Source organism: Antechinus flavipes, chromosome 2, assembly GCF_016432865.1.
Source record: "Antechinus flavipes isolate AdamAnt ecotype Samford, QLD, Australia chromosome 2, AdamAnt_v2, whole genome shotgun sequence".
Classification (NCBI taxonomy): domain Eukaryota; kingdom Metazoa; phylum Chordata; class Mammalia; order Dasyuromorphia; family Dasyuridae; genus Antechinus; species Antechinus flavipes.
The window spans coordinates 368,292,542-368,306,820 of record NC_067399.1 but is presented as its reverse complement, the minus strand read 5'-3'; the positions used below and the strand labels follow the sequence as shown (position 1 = coordinate 368,306,820).

Genomic DNA, 14,279 nt, shown 5'->3' with positions numbered 1-14,279 from the left:
AGAAGACCCAAGTTCAAATGTGACCCCAGACACTTAATAGCTGTGTGACCTTAAGCAAGATTTAAGTCTGTTTGCCTCAGTTTCCTCATTTGTAAAATGATTTGAAGAAAGAAATAGGCAAACCACTTCAGTATCTTTGCCAAGGAAACCTCAAATGGGGTCAGACACTTACAGAAATGACAGAATAACAGTAAGCTATTCCACTTACCTTAGGGTGATAGTTTTCATTCAATTATTTTCACCCCCCCTCCCATACTTCTCTTCTAATCTTATATAAATTAGTGACTTGGAATAAAAGTATGAATATACTCCAAGCCCCAGGTTACAAATTTTTCCTCTTTCTGTTCAGTTAAGATATTCTAATCTCCCATTCCTTTTTAGGGTTGGGAAAGTCTATTTTGCATCTGAAGGCTTTTCCCTGAAAGTGTCTTAATTTCAACTGATTTAAGTCAATTCTGTCCTTCAGTTTGGGCTGAAGTTTGCTTACTGGTGATTCATTAATACATCAAAAAAACATTTATTAAATCACCCAAGTGTCAGACAAAATGCTGAGCACCCAGGAATAACAAGATAAAAGTAAAACTGTCTCTGCCCTCCAGAAATTTATATTCTAATAGGAAAGATGGTATGAACATATATATAAGATAAATGCAAAATAGCTATCAAGTTACTTTATAAAGGGAAGAAGTCCAAGGCTTGGGGATCAGGAAAATTCATGTACTAAATAAAAAAGGTCCTTAAGACCGAGTCTAGAAGAAAAGCAAGAATTCCAAGAAGCAGATGTAGGACATTCCAGACTTGGGAAGGGGAGGGGTAGAGCCATAGCAAAGGTAGCAAAGAAATAAGCACTTATTGAGTGACTATTCTGTGCCAGGCACTGTGCTAAGCACTTTGCAAATATTATTTTATTTGATTCTAAACAACAAAGCTGGGAGGTAAATCCTGATGCTATCTCCTTTGACAATCTAGAAATCAGTCACATATTGTTTAAGTGGCTTGCCTAGAGTCACACAGTTATTAAGTGTTTGAGGTTGGATTTGAATTGAGGGCTTCCTGACTCCAGGACCAGAATTCTGTAACTGAGCCAACAAGTCCCTTCTAAAGACAGAAGTCAAGTGTGAGAAAGAGCAAGTATTCCATTAAGAATAGACACTGTAGCAAGTGGAGGAGAGTAATGTGGAAGAAGCCTAGGAAGGTAGAAAATGGCCAGGTTATTTGTTTGTTTTTTTCAAGAGTATTTTATTTTTCCAATCTTTGTAAGATTTTGAGTTCCAATTTTTTTTTTCCTCTCTCCCTTACTTCCTCCTCCCCAGCACAGCAAGAAACCTGATATAGGTTATACATGTACAATCATTTTAAAGATTTCTATATTTGTCATGTTGTGAAAGAAAAATTAGAAAAGGGGAAAACCATGAGAAAGAAAAAGCAACCCTCCTCCCATTTCCCCCCCCCAAAAAAAAAAAACCAACGGTGAAAATAGTAAGCTTCAATCCCTGTTCAGTTTCCATAATTCTTTCATTGGATTAGATGGCATTTTTCATCCAAAGTCTATTGTAATTGCCTTGGATCATTGCATTGCTGAGAAAACCTGTCTGTCATAGCTGATCTTCACACAATCTTGCTGTTGCTGTGTATAATGTTCTGGTTATGCTCACTTCACTCAGCATGAATTCATGTAAGTCTTTTCATGCTTTCTGAAATCAGTCTGCTAATCTCTTCTCAGAGAACTATAATTAATATTCCATAACCGATTCAGCTATCCCCCATCTTATGAGCATCCACTCAATTTCTAATTTCTTGCCACTACAAAAAGAGCAATTACAAACTTTTTTTTTGCACATGGGGATCTTTTTCTTTCTTTTATGATCTCTTGGGGTACAGACCCAATAGTGACACTGCTGGATAAAAGGGTATGCACAGTTTTAAATGGCTGGATCAATTCACAACTCCACCAATAATGCATTAGTGTCCCTGTTTTCCCACATCCCTTTCAACATTTATCATTATCTTGGAAGTGGCCAGGTTTTAAACAGTTTTAAATGCCAAGTGATCCTAGAGAAGTTATGAAGTCAAAGGAATTTTTTGAGTAGAGGAGTGACATGGTCAGATCAGCTCTTAGGAAAACCACTTAGATGACTGTGGAAGGTATGGATTGGAGAGACTTGAGTGGAGATACACAATTAAAAGGCTGTGGCCATAGTTCAGAATAAAGGGATTGAGGGTCTGAAAAAAAAAGAATGGTGGCAGTAAGACTGAATAGGAGTTATGTCACTGCTATGATCAAAATAGAAATGACAGGACTTGGTTAACTTGAGTAGGATTATCAGTCAAATATCAGAAAACATTTATATTATACTTACATGAATATTATATTATCTGTGAATTTGCATATTTGTCTGTGTACTTGTCTCCCTCTCCCACTCAGCACCCCTCCTTTTCCTCTGAAGAATAAAAACTCCTCTTTTAGGCTAGATGGTAACTTGTTGTAAAGGATAGAAAGCTGGTCTCAGAGGCAATAATGCCTGGATTCAAGTGCTACCTAAGATACTTATTGGCTATGTGACTCTGAGGAACCCCGAACAACGTTTAGACTTTTATTGCCAGTACTGATTTTGTATTACTAGTGGGAGTTCCCTTTTACCAAAGAAATCACAAATCCAACCTAGAAAACATCTCCTTTGTTGATATTTGGTACTTAATATATGTAAGCTAATTGAACGCAGATATCCATAACCAGGGTTCTTTCCAACCAGCCAGCTGTTTCTTTTTCACATGTTATTTCTTCTGCTCTAGGATCAGTACAGGAAGAGATGATTGTCTTCCTTTGACAGATGGGGAGAATGAGACCCAGAGAAGTGTCGTTCACACCATCACACAGGGAGTGAACAGTATAGATTTGAGTCTGGACTAGAAGAGTCAGAATTCTCTTTCCTTAAACCTGTGGCTGCCTCAGAAACCCCGGCAGCCCCCCCGCCCACTCCCTGCTCCACCCCCCGCTCTCCCGAAGCCCCTGGGCGTTGCCTTTACCCAGCGCGATCCCTTCCACGTGGGCCGCGAGGGGCGGGGCTGGCGGGGCTGGTCCGGTTGGGCTGGGCAGGGCTGGGCGCCGCCTCCGCACCTTCCCCGGCGCTTCCACTTTCCAGCTCTAGAGCCCCGCCCGGAGCGGAATGCCGAGGAGCTAGGCGTTGGGAGTCGGCGTTCCGTCTGGCAGAAGCATTGACACAGAAAGACCGACAGACGAGACGCTGCTTTGATCCAGACAAGCAAGACAGACCTAAGGAGGAAATCCCCAGCGTTGCCACTCCTCCCCTCCCGGTAAGTCTGGGGAAACTTAGGCAAACGGGAAACGGGCTGTGGCGGGAGGGATGGGATGCCCGCATAGAACTGCCCCCCTTACTCCTCTGGCAAGCTTGAGGTTCATAACATGCGAGGTAAGATGGGACGGGGAAAGCAGCGGCCCTCCTCCCAATATCCCTGCTTCTTTGCTGAAGGGGGTTAATGGTCCGATCCCGCTACTACTACCTCCCAAATTCAGTTTCTCCCAAATCCAGTTTCGGGGCCAAATAGGACTAGAGGAGGGGAGAAGGACTCAGGTTCTCGGGCGCCTCCCCCTTTTCCCTCTCTTCCTTCCCCCATCAACACTTCCACCCCCACCCGGGGCGCCAGGGGTGATTGTGGCCAAAGCCTCTTCAATTATTTCCTCCACTAAACAGCCAGTAGTCTCCTTTTAGGCAGACTTTGTCCCCATGCTTAGGGAGAAGTGGTGATTTTGCTCTGCAGTAAGTTCTAGAACCCCTTTGCATCCAGCTTTCAGATTTGCCCCATTCCATTCGTTCTCTGAAATAATATGAATGAGAAAATGAGTGGGAAGTAAACAACTTATTTCTGAATTCCGCTGTTTGGAGGAAAGGGTGGGTTTGGGTGTACTGATACTCTCTGGTGGGGACGTTCTGGATTGTGTGACATGTATTCTAGTATTTATATCCTTTGTGGTGACTCTGAGGTTACCAGACCCTGAAGATAGGGGATTGTAAAACTGATCTCAATCTATGGGATATAGTTCGAAAGAGATTGGCAGCTGGAAGGGCGAGAAGGTGGGGGAGCAGTGAGTGATTTGAAGTGGAGAGAGGGTGGAAGCTGGATAGGTTGGGGCGGGGAGGGCAGGAGGCAGGCAGCTGGAGTGGGAACAAGGCGATTCCCATTCTTCCTATCTAAACAGAGTCCTAGTTAGCAAAATCCTAAGAAAAGGGTAAAAATAATTTTGAGGGGGCACAAAATAGCGATAAAGAGGACGGTCCAACTATATGGTTGCAGTCTCCTTGGGAAGAGAGTTGTTCTACTTAGTCAAGAGGTTTGTATTCTTCATGGCTTTGGGATTTTTAGGGTATGGGTAGAGGGGGTATTGTTTGCCAGAGAGATGCTACTGTGATGGACATTCAGGTTACCTCCTGAATGAGGGGGAGGTAAAGTCCTCCACCCCATTAGTCTGGGACAAAGCATTATTTGAACAGAATTATAGTTATTTACAATCATTATCCCTCTGTTGGAAAGCTAGTCCTTCAGCAGTCTGACCCTTTGGAAGTAGGAGGGAAGGAGGGAGTGCCTTCAACAACAGGAACTTTGCTGGTTTCCATGCTGTGGGTAGAGAGAGTCAGCTTGTTGAAAAACTGGTGTTCTGGAAGAGGAGTCTCTGTTCCAAGGACTGGAATCTCAGGCCTCTGTTCCGCCCACCCACCAGAGAGGCACCAATTCACTTGGCAGGAGGGCAAACAGAGGCCCTATGGGACCTTGGATTTGATGCCTTCATGTTCTTTTTGGAGTAAATGTGGGGAGCAGGATCGGGAAAGGAATTCTGAGGTCGGAATGCCAGCTTGAACTCAGAGTTTCACTGAATTTTATGAGAAACATGAACAAAAACAGTCTCTTTGAGCTTAAAAAGGGGAGAAAAATCTGTAGCCTAATGCTCAGGTCATGAATTTTCCTCTTTTAGATGAATCATGGCCTGGAATAGTTAAGTATTACTTAAACCCTTTACTGAGTTGTCAACCAAAGTTATTTGGCAAATTACTGCTGGGGAGGGAGGAAGGAAGAGAGACAGCTCCTGACCCCAGGCTTGTCTGCAGGAAGAGAAAAGGGAATTAGTGGCCCCTTGATTTCTTTATTCCCAGTACAGAGGAAAAACAAAAGTCCAGAAGAGAAGGGCAAAGAAACCCAATCCAGCAAACAATATACCAACTCATTTGTTTGGCTTCAGCAGATTGCATCTTGAAAGTTCATATTGTTGCTCAGAAGAAATGTACCTGCCCAGTGTTGAAGGAAAACATCTGACACAGACATCCCACATCCTTGAGGGACATACAAGTTTGCCTTATGACTCTGGGCAATGATTTTTGTCAGACTATCTGCCTGGAACTATACGTAAGCTACGATTAATCCACTGGCAGATATGTAGAATAACCCTATAAGCCATTGTGTCTTAGCAATGAGGTACCTATTATAGGTGAGAATGGAATAAAAACAGCTGACTTTTGCTTTAAAGTTTGCAAAACATTTTACATACCTATTACCTCACTTGAGCCTCAGAACAGCCCGGTGAGAAAAGTGCCACGCCTGTAATAGTTGCTAGCATTCATAGCACCTATCATGTGCCAAGCACTTCATTAAGCTCTTTATAATTATTATCTCATTTAATTCTCACAATAATCCTGAGAAGTAGATACTATTATCTCCATTTTTAGTTGAGAAAACTGAGGCAAACTGAGTTTGAGTGACTTGCCCAGGATCACACAGTTATTAAATGTCTTTAGATCAAATTTGAACTCAGGTTTTCCTGATTGAGACCAAGTTCTCTATCTTATCTTATAAGCACTATCCCATCTAATAAGCACCATATAAATGATAGCTATCATCGTCATGGTCATCCACTTTGCCACTCAGTAGTTACGGAAATTGACATTCACCAAGTGACTTTTCCAGGATTGCCCAGCTAATGTCATTTGGGGAAATTTAAACTCTTAGCTATGCCATCATGACTTCCCTTTGATTCCATTTGATAGGACTATGTTCTGTTCATTGTTGTCCTTATTGTCCAAAAGCTTGAGTAAATTCCCAGTTTTAGAGATCCTATTCTGGGCACTGTTCCAAAAGAACAATCCCCTACTCCAGAATTCACAGTCTAACACAACAATCACAATAGTAGTTAGTTGCTGGGTTTTGTTCCCCCACCCCCACCCCGCCTTTTTTTTTTAGGTTTACAAAGCATTTTCTACATAACATTCCCATAAAAGAGGTTATTCTATAACAAAAGTTTTTCTCCCCCATTTCTAGAGTTGTGGAGTTTGAAGCTCAGTTTTTTAGATGACACAGATTCACTTGCCAAGGAAAAACAAGACTTGAGCCAATATTGTGGGGTATACATGAATAATAATGCCAATCTTTATAATCTTTAAGGTTTGCAAAGTGTTTTTTTTTTCATAACTTTGTGGGATAGGCAGTTCTAGAAACATTACATTTATGTTACAGATGAAAGAACTGAGGCTTTGAGCGGCGGGGAGATATCTATAGCCAGTAAATGATTGAGGTAGGATTTGAAGCCAGGCCTGCTAACTCCCAAGTCCAGCATCGTTTCTACAAGTATTCCTCCTGGAAGATGGTGCCATTTATCAGGAGAAAGAGGTGACCTTTTGGGGTGGTAGTAGGTGAGAAAGTAGATGAGAAATCGCCAAGCTCCTGGTGAATCGGGAAGTGTTCCAGGAAGAGGCAGTCTAGGAATAATACAGCACAAAAAAGGTCTTTAGGAGTAACCTGGAGTTAACAAGTGACATGAAGTATTTTCCAGGCTTTGTGTAGGATGCTGATGTAGATGTCAACCTTAATTGCCTGTGCTCCTACATAAGACCTTTTAAGCTAATACCTTAAATAGCTTCTTTTCTTCTCTGATCAAAGTGCAATTATTTTTTAGTGGGTTGGAAGAGTTAGCTAATTCTTGAAGGCTGCTAAGACAATGTCACAGCAACCAGTGAACTTCACTGACTTCCTGTGTGAATACTTCAGAACTTTAGATTGTTCATCATGACTGATGGACTGCAGGAGAGCCTTTCCTTTTTCTACCACCTAGGAAAAGAAATTGCCCTCACTATTCAAAACACTTTTTCTCCTTTCAAAACATAGATGGTGATAGTGGTGATGATGATAATAATAAATAAAACACATAGAATGTTACAGTTTGCAAAAGGCTAAAGCTAAATACCTCAATAAGAGGTATTCTCATCAGTATTGTAACCAATCAATCAATCAATACGTATTAAGTACCTCCCAAGTGTCAAGTACATATTAAGCAATGAGGATATAAAAAGAGGCAAAAGAGATCCTACCCTTAGGGAGTATATTATCTAACCAGTGAGACAACACACAAACATATATACAGAGCAAACTGTATACAGGATAAATGGAAATAATAACCAAGGGAGTCACTGGAATTAAAGTTTGGAGAAGACTTCCTGTGGAAAGTAGATTTTAGTTGGGACTTAAAGGAAACCAGGGAGGTCGGTAGTTGGAATGGAAGAAGGAAAATGGTCCAGGAATGGGGAACAGCCCTAAGAAAATGCCTAGAGCTGAGAGATGGAGTGTAGAGCCAGAAGATCATTGTCACTGGATTGAAGAGTATTGGGAAGTAAGGTGTAAGAAAAATGAAAAAATAGGAATGGAGTAGTTTTTGAAGGGCTTTGAATGTCAAACTAGGTACAAATTATTTTGTAGATAGGAAGCCACTGGAGTTTATTGTTGGGGAGAGAGGGAAAAACTTTTTTTTTTTAATTTTAGAAAAATCCCTTTAGTGGCTGAATGGAGAATGGATTGGAATGGGGGAGAGACTGAGGTAAGCAGATTCACCAGCAAGATATAGCAGTAATCCAGAGATGAGGGGATGCTCTGGAGTGATAAAAGTGTGAGAGGAGAGAAGGTATAATTAACAGATGTTGCAAAGGTAAAGTAGTATATAAAGAGAGAAGAGAAAAAGGCCCAAGACAGAATGTTAGGATTAGAGGGCGTGATCTTGAAGCTGATCCAGGAAAGGAGACAAAAAAGTGATCAGATAGGTAGGAAGAGAACCAGGAGTGAGTAGTGTCCCAGAAACCCATTTTACAGAGGAGAAAACTGAGAGCAACCTGGTACAACACAAAGAAATAGAAACATGTAAGTTTAGAGAGATGTTCAACTTTGAGATCATCCAGACTAATGGTTCTCAAAACATTTTACTATCAGAACCCCTTAACTCTCAAAAATTATTGGAGAACTCTTGTTTATATAGGTTACATCTCTCAAATTTAATTGTATTAGAAATTAAATTTGATAACTTTTTGAAGTATTTATTAATTCATTTAAAATAAGCTTATTCCATGTCATAAGATTTTTATGAAACATTACTATTTTCCAAAACAAAATTTAATGAGAAAAATGGCATTGTTTTACATGTCTTTGCAATTCTCTTTAATGTCTGACTTTACAGAGGACAGCTGGAGTCTCCTATTTACTTTTGCATTCAATCTGTTGCAATAGATTGTTTTGGTTGAAGTCTGTGTAGAATATCCAGACTCACAGTTATCCAGTTGGAAAAAGAGAAGCATTTTAATAGGAAAATAACAATCTTAGTATTATGAAAATAGTTTTGACCTCAAAGACATCATTAAAAGGTCTCAGGGAAAACTATGCTTTGAGAACTGATGACAACCTCCTCCTTTGTTAGCTAAGGAAACTAAGGACTGGGGGAAAAAAGTGATTTTTGCCCAAAGCCACACAATCTTCACAAAGCAGAGAACTCTTTCTATTAAAATGTGTTGCTATTTTTTAAAAGTACAAATGACAGGAAAGAAACAATTAATAGCTTTTAATATTTTGCACAAATTAGTTTATCAGCTCAGCGTAGCTGTGTGGTACAGTGGATATAGCTTTGTGCCTAAAGTTAGGAAGATCCAAATTAGAATTCTGCTCAGGTGATTATACCAACTGTGTAACATTGGGCAAGTCACATCACCTCATTTAGCCTCAGTTTCCTCATCTGTCAGTTCAACTGTCTGGCTTGTAATATCTCTTCTAATGACCTGATTTTTGGATTTCAACTCTACCACTATTGTAGCCTGAGTAAATTATTTCCCCTCTGCTTTAAATTTTTCCTTTGAAAAATGAGAGGATTGGATTAGAACTGGTCTTCTCTATTTTTAAATTTTGTGAATTCCTGGAAAACTGGTCTCCTACCTTTAAGGCCTCATCTGGTTCCACAACTTTGCCTTTCTTATAGCTTGGTCTAATTGTAGGGGAGATGAGATGTCAAGGCCTTCAAGAGTTCTCTCATTCTCATTAGAGAGACCGAAAGTTTGGCCCAACCAAAAGTGGCCTCTGACCTGGAGTGACTGATTGCTCATGGTCCTGAGTAAATGTTATTTTATTTATTTTATTCTGTCTGTCATGTATCATCAGCCAAAACCATAAGCTTCCTAAGAGCTCTACTACCCAGAGAAACAATCTGGCGACATGATTAATATTTAGTAAGTTTGTGCTCTTTAGATAGATGATAAAACTGGAGGCACAGAAATTTCATCTCTGGAAGTACAGAAGGCAATAGTCTTGCTGGGATAACACATCTAGGATAGAGTGTACATGGCTAGGCTGGATTATGCATGAGAGTAGACAGTCTGCGGGCCTCTAGAGAAGGAGGGCACCTAGGGTAAGGTAGGGACTGACAGCCATGCAATATGTGAAGATGATTGAAGGAATTGACTGTGTTTAAACTGAAGAATAGAAGGGTCAGAGGGGATGTGCAAACTGCCTCAAGGATATGGAGATGTCTCCTGTAGGAGAGAAACTGTATTTGTTCTATTTGGCCCCACACAGAGCAAACCTAAGCAGCAGTGGGGGTAGAGGGAGAGGGCAGCATTAAGGATTTCTTTCTAAGTCCAGACTTCCTAACAGGGATGTTCAATAAAGAAATGGGCTTCTTTGAGAGAAATGAGCTTTCTTTTTTTCCCCCTCAATAGTATTTTATTTTTTCAAATACATGTAATGATAGTTTTCAACATTCATTTTTGTAAGACTTTGTGGTCCAAATTTTTCTCCCCTTCTCCCTTATCTCCCCAAGATAGCCAGCAATCTGATATAGGTTAAATATATGCAATTCTTTTAAACATATTTCCTTATTTGTCATGTTGTGCAAGAAAAACCAAATACCAGACCTAGAGTTGAGAAGATCTGACTTCAGCATTGTCAAATATGAACTTTTTCATCCTGTGCAAGTCACTTAACTTCAGTTTACCTTAATTTCTTTAGAGCCTGGTCTTCAATTTGCCTCAATTTCCTCATCTGTAAAATGAGAATAATAGCATCTAATTCCCAGGTATCTCCCCAAAATAATAATTGTGCAGTGCTTAGCACAATGACTGGCACATATAGGTATTATATAAATATTACCTCTGATCATCTAGCAGTTATTAATTATTGGTTGAGAAGTCATGACAAATACTATGAATTTGATAATGTTTTTAAATGAAATTTTATCAATCACTATACACTGGAATAATGATCATACATTACTTGTATTTTGAAAAGTAAAATACCATTGAGAAAAAATGATCATTCTTGTACATTCAAGATTTACACTAAAGATATGTTTATTTATTTATTTCTTGAGTAATTTAATGAGCAGGCTAGTATTGTCTTGCAGTTTGGGGAAAATTTTGGCAAATTAATATGAAAATGATAGCTCTTAGAACCAGGAGATCATTATATACTTCAACAACGATACTGTATGAGGTGTATTCTGATGGAAGTGGATTTCTTTGACAAAGAGAAGATCTAATTCAGCTCCAATTGATCAACGAGGGACAGAAGCAGCTACACCCAAAGAAAGAACACTGAAAAATGAATGTAAACTGTTTGCATTTTGGTTCTTCTTCCCAGGTTATTCTTGAATCAGGTTCTTCTTGAATCAGGTTCTTCTGAATTCATTCTCCCTGTGCAACAAGAAAACTTCGGTTCTGCACACATATATTGTACCTAGGATATACTGTGACATATTTAGCATGTAAAGGACTGCTTGCCATCTGGGGGAGGGGTAGAGGGAGGAGGGGAAAAGTTGGAACAGAAGGGAGTACAAGGGATAATGTTATAAAAAATTACCCAGGCATGGGTTCTGTCAATAAAAAGTTATTTTAAAAAGTTATTAAAAAAAAAAAAGAAAAAAGAAAATGATAGCTCTTGATGATCCATAAAATTGTAAACCTTTTGTATAACCTTGAGCATATATACCATTTCTTCTCTGCTAAAATCTAATATGTAAGAAATGTACAGGGACCCTGAGGCCTCTTCCACATCCCTGGATTAGTAGTGAGAAACCTACGGAGAGGATTTACTTCTCAGTTCTGCTACTTCATACTTGGGTGACCTTGGATCAATCCCTGTGTCTCTTTGGTTCTCTGCTTCCCTTGAGGAAGTGGTATTAGAGAATAATTTACATTTCTATAACTCTCAAGGTTTTAGAAAATTCTCTCTTTATAATGAACCTGTAACAGAGTTGGGAGATATGTATAAAAAGTGTTTGTCGCAGTTGTAGTGACAAGGAACTGGAAACTGAGTGGATGCCCATCAGTTGAGGAATGGCTGAATAAGTTATGGTATATGAATGAAGGTAATGGAATATTATTGTTCTGTAAGAAATGATGAGCAGGTTGATTTCAAAGACGCCTGGAAAGACTGACATGAACTAATGCGGAGTGAAGTGAATAGAAGCAAGAGAACATTCTACACAGTGACAAGTGGTAATCAACTGGGATGGACTTGGCTCTTTTCAACAATGAGGTGATTCAAGGCAATTCCAATAGAGTTATGATAGAAAGAGCCATTCCCATCCAGAGACAGAACTTGGAGACTGAATGTGGATTAAAGTATGGTGTTTTCACCTTTTTAGTTGTTATAGTTTGTTTTGTTTTCTTTCTCATGTTGTTTTCTTTTGATCTGATTTTTCTTTCACAGCTTGAAGAATGTGGAAATATGTTTAGAAGAATTGCACGTTTAACCTAGATCAGATTGCTTGCTGTCTTGGGAAAGGGGAAGGTGGGGAGAGAGGGAGAAGAATTTGGAATGTAAGATTTTGCAAAGGTGAATGTTGAAAACTACCTTTGCATGTATTTCGGGGGGAGGAGTAATTTAGTCATTTTGTTAACAAGGCAAACAGGTTATTAAATTAAAAGGGATGGTCAGTTAGCCATCTCTTTTAGATCAAAGATGATCAGACCAAAGATGGAACACTTTATCAAGAGGTTTCTTGGGACTTATGAGAGAAGACAAGGTGAAAGAAAAAATAGAAAAATAAATGTTTGCATGTTTTTAGAAAAAATAAAATATTATTTTAAAAAGAGAGAGAGTTGGGAGGAAGTTATCACCATTCCCCTTTAACTTGTAAGGAAATGGAGGCAATTTGACACAGACAGTCTGATAATCAGCCCTAGTGAAAGAAGGGCTACTTAACTGTAAGCTGGGGGTTTACAAATTGGGGCTTAAATCTCTGATGGGAAGCATGAGTCATATACTATGTAGAACACTTGCCTGAATCATCTAGATCTTTCCTGAGAGAGCAACAATCAACCAATGGAGAAAAATAAGAATTATTAATACTTTGTAATGTTCAATACCCAATCCCAGGCTTGTGTTCTGAGATCTTCCATGATCAGGTTAGATATAAGGAAGGATGCTCCAAGTATTTCTGCAACTGTCAGTGGAATTTGGGTAAGGGAAAGAGAAGAAAGGAGGGAGGAAGAGCAGGAAGGAAAAAGGAAAAGGGAGGAAGGGAAGAAAAAGAAAGGATTACCAAGTGCTTACTCTTTCCCAAGTATTGTACTGGAGACTTTACAAATACCTCATTAGTTACTGGCACATAATAGGCATTTAATAAATGTTGGTTGATTGATCCTCACAACATTCCTGGGAAGTCAGGTAGAGATAGGGTTTCAGGAGGGAGAAATTTGAAAGGGGGAGCAGAAATCTCCTTAATATACAGTTGTGGTGCTACATTGAGATTTCATTCTCTATTTATTTTCATAGTTGGCTCTTAAACTAGACACTCTGGTTAAACTTGTTAAGAGATCTTCCATCTCAACTTATGTTAAATAACATACAGGTATGAGACTGTTTATTCAGTTCCAGCTTTGGTCAATTTTTTTTTAAAGGTTTTTCTTTTTCAAAACATATGCGTGGACAATTTTTCAACATTATCCCTTGTAAAACTCTATGTTCCAATTTTTCCTCCTCCCACACACTCCTCTAGATCAAAGAGTATGCACAGTTTGATAACTTTTTGAGCATAGTTCCAAATTGCTCTCCAGAATTGTTGGATCCGTTCACAATTCCACCAACAATGTATTAGTGTCTCAGTTTTCCCACATCCCTTCCAACATTCGTCATTATCTTTTCCTGTCATTTTAGCTAATCTGAGAGGTGTATAGTGATATCTCAGAGTTGTCTTAATTTGCATTTCTCTTATAAATAGTGATTTAGAGCACCTTTTCATATGTCTAGAAATAGTTTCAATTTCTCATTTGAAAATTGTCTGCTCATATCCTTTGAGCTTTGGTCACTTCTTAGCTGTTTTATGATGGGTCAGTCACTTAGCCTCAGTATCCTCAACTGCAAATAACAAGACAAATAGCATCTTCCTTCACGGCATTGTTCAAATAAATATAGGTCAAATTAAATAAATTTAAAAGAGCTTTGCCTAGTGTGAACTTTACAAAGTAACTTGTATGTAGTTGGCATCTTGCATGGTCTTCAGTTTGATACTTTGTCTTAAAAAATGTATTTTAAATAATTTTTCTCCTATCCCCCCAAACCTCCATAAATAAAGAGAAATGGAGGATTTATATTAATTTGATTTATTCAACTTAATTTTTTTCAGTGTTAAAAATGGGGCATGTCAATTAATACCATCTTTAATCCATAATAACCTGGACTGTTTGTTTTTTTTAAATAAATTTCTGCTGCCAAGTTGTGGTTTGACCATTGTCCTCAATTGCTTTATCTATAAAATAAATTTAGAATAAATGACATCAACGGTCCCTTCCAGCTCTATTTGCAATCTATTGGCCATTTGTTCTTCCCTAGTCTCTACCCTATCCTGCTTCTTATTTTCATTCTTACTTATCCTGATAAAGTTGACTGTTGTTGACTAAGACAGGAAACTGCTGTCTTTTTGATTTTTTTCCTTCTGAATCCAAGGTCAGCCCTTGTTCCTCTTC

The 14,279-nt window shown here is 39.0% G+C and overlaps 1 protein-coding gene across 4 annotated transcripts in view; it reads left to right on the top strand.

The window, feature by feature from the left end:
* Positions 1 to 3,099: 3,099 nt before the first annotated feature.
* The window catches only part of INF2 (inverted formin 2), an 80,076-nt gene continuing 68,896 nt past the window's right edge, over positions 3,100 to 14,279 (top strand). For 2 of the 4 annotated variants that reach the window (XM_051978270.1, XM_051978268.1), the window contains exon 1: positions 3,102 to 3,315. The gene's annotated coding sequence lies outside the window, so the exon portion shown is untranslated. Of the gene's footprint in view, positions 3,316 to 14,279 lie in introns of all 4 variants that reach the window. The other 2 variants (XM_051978269.1, XM_051978267.1) reach the window with 2 other exon arrangements.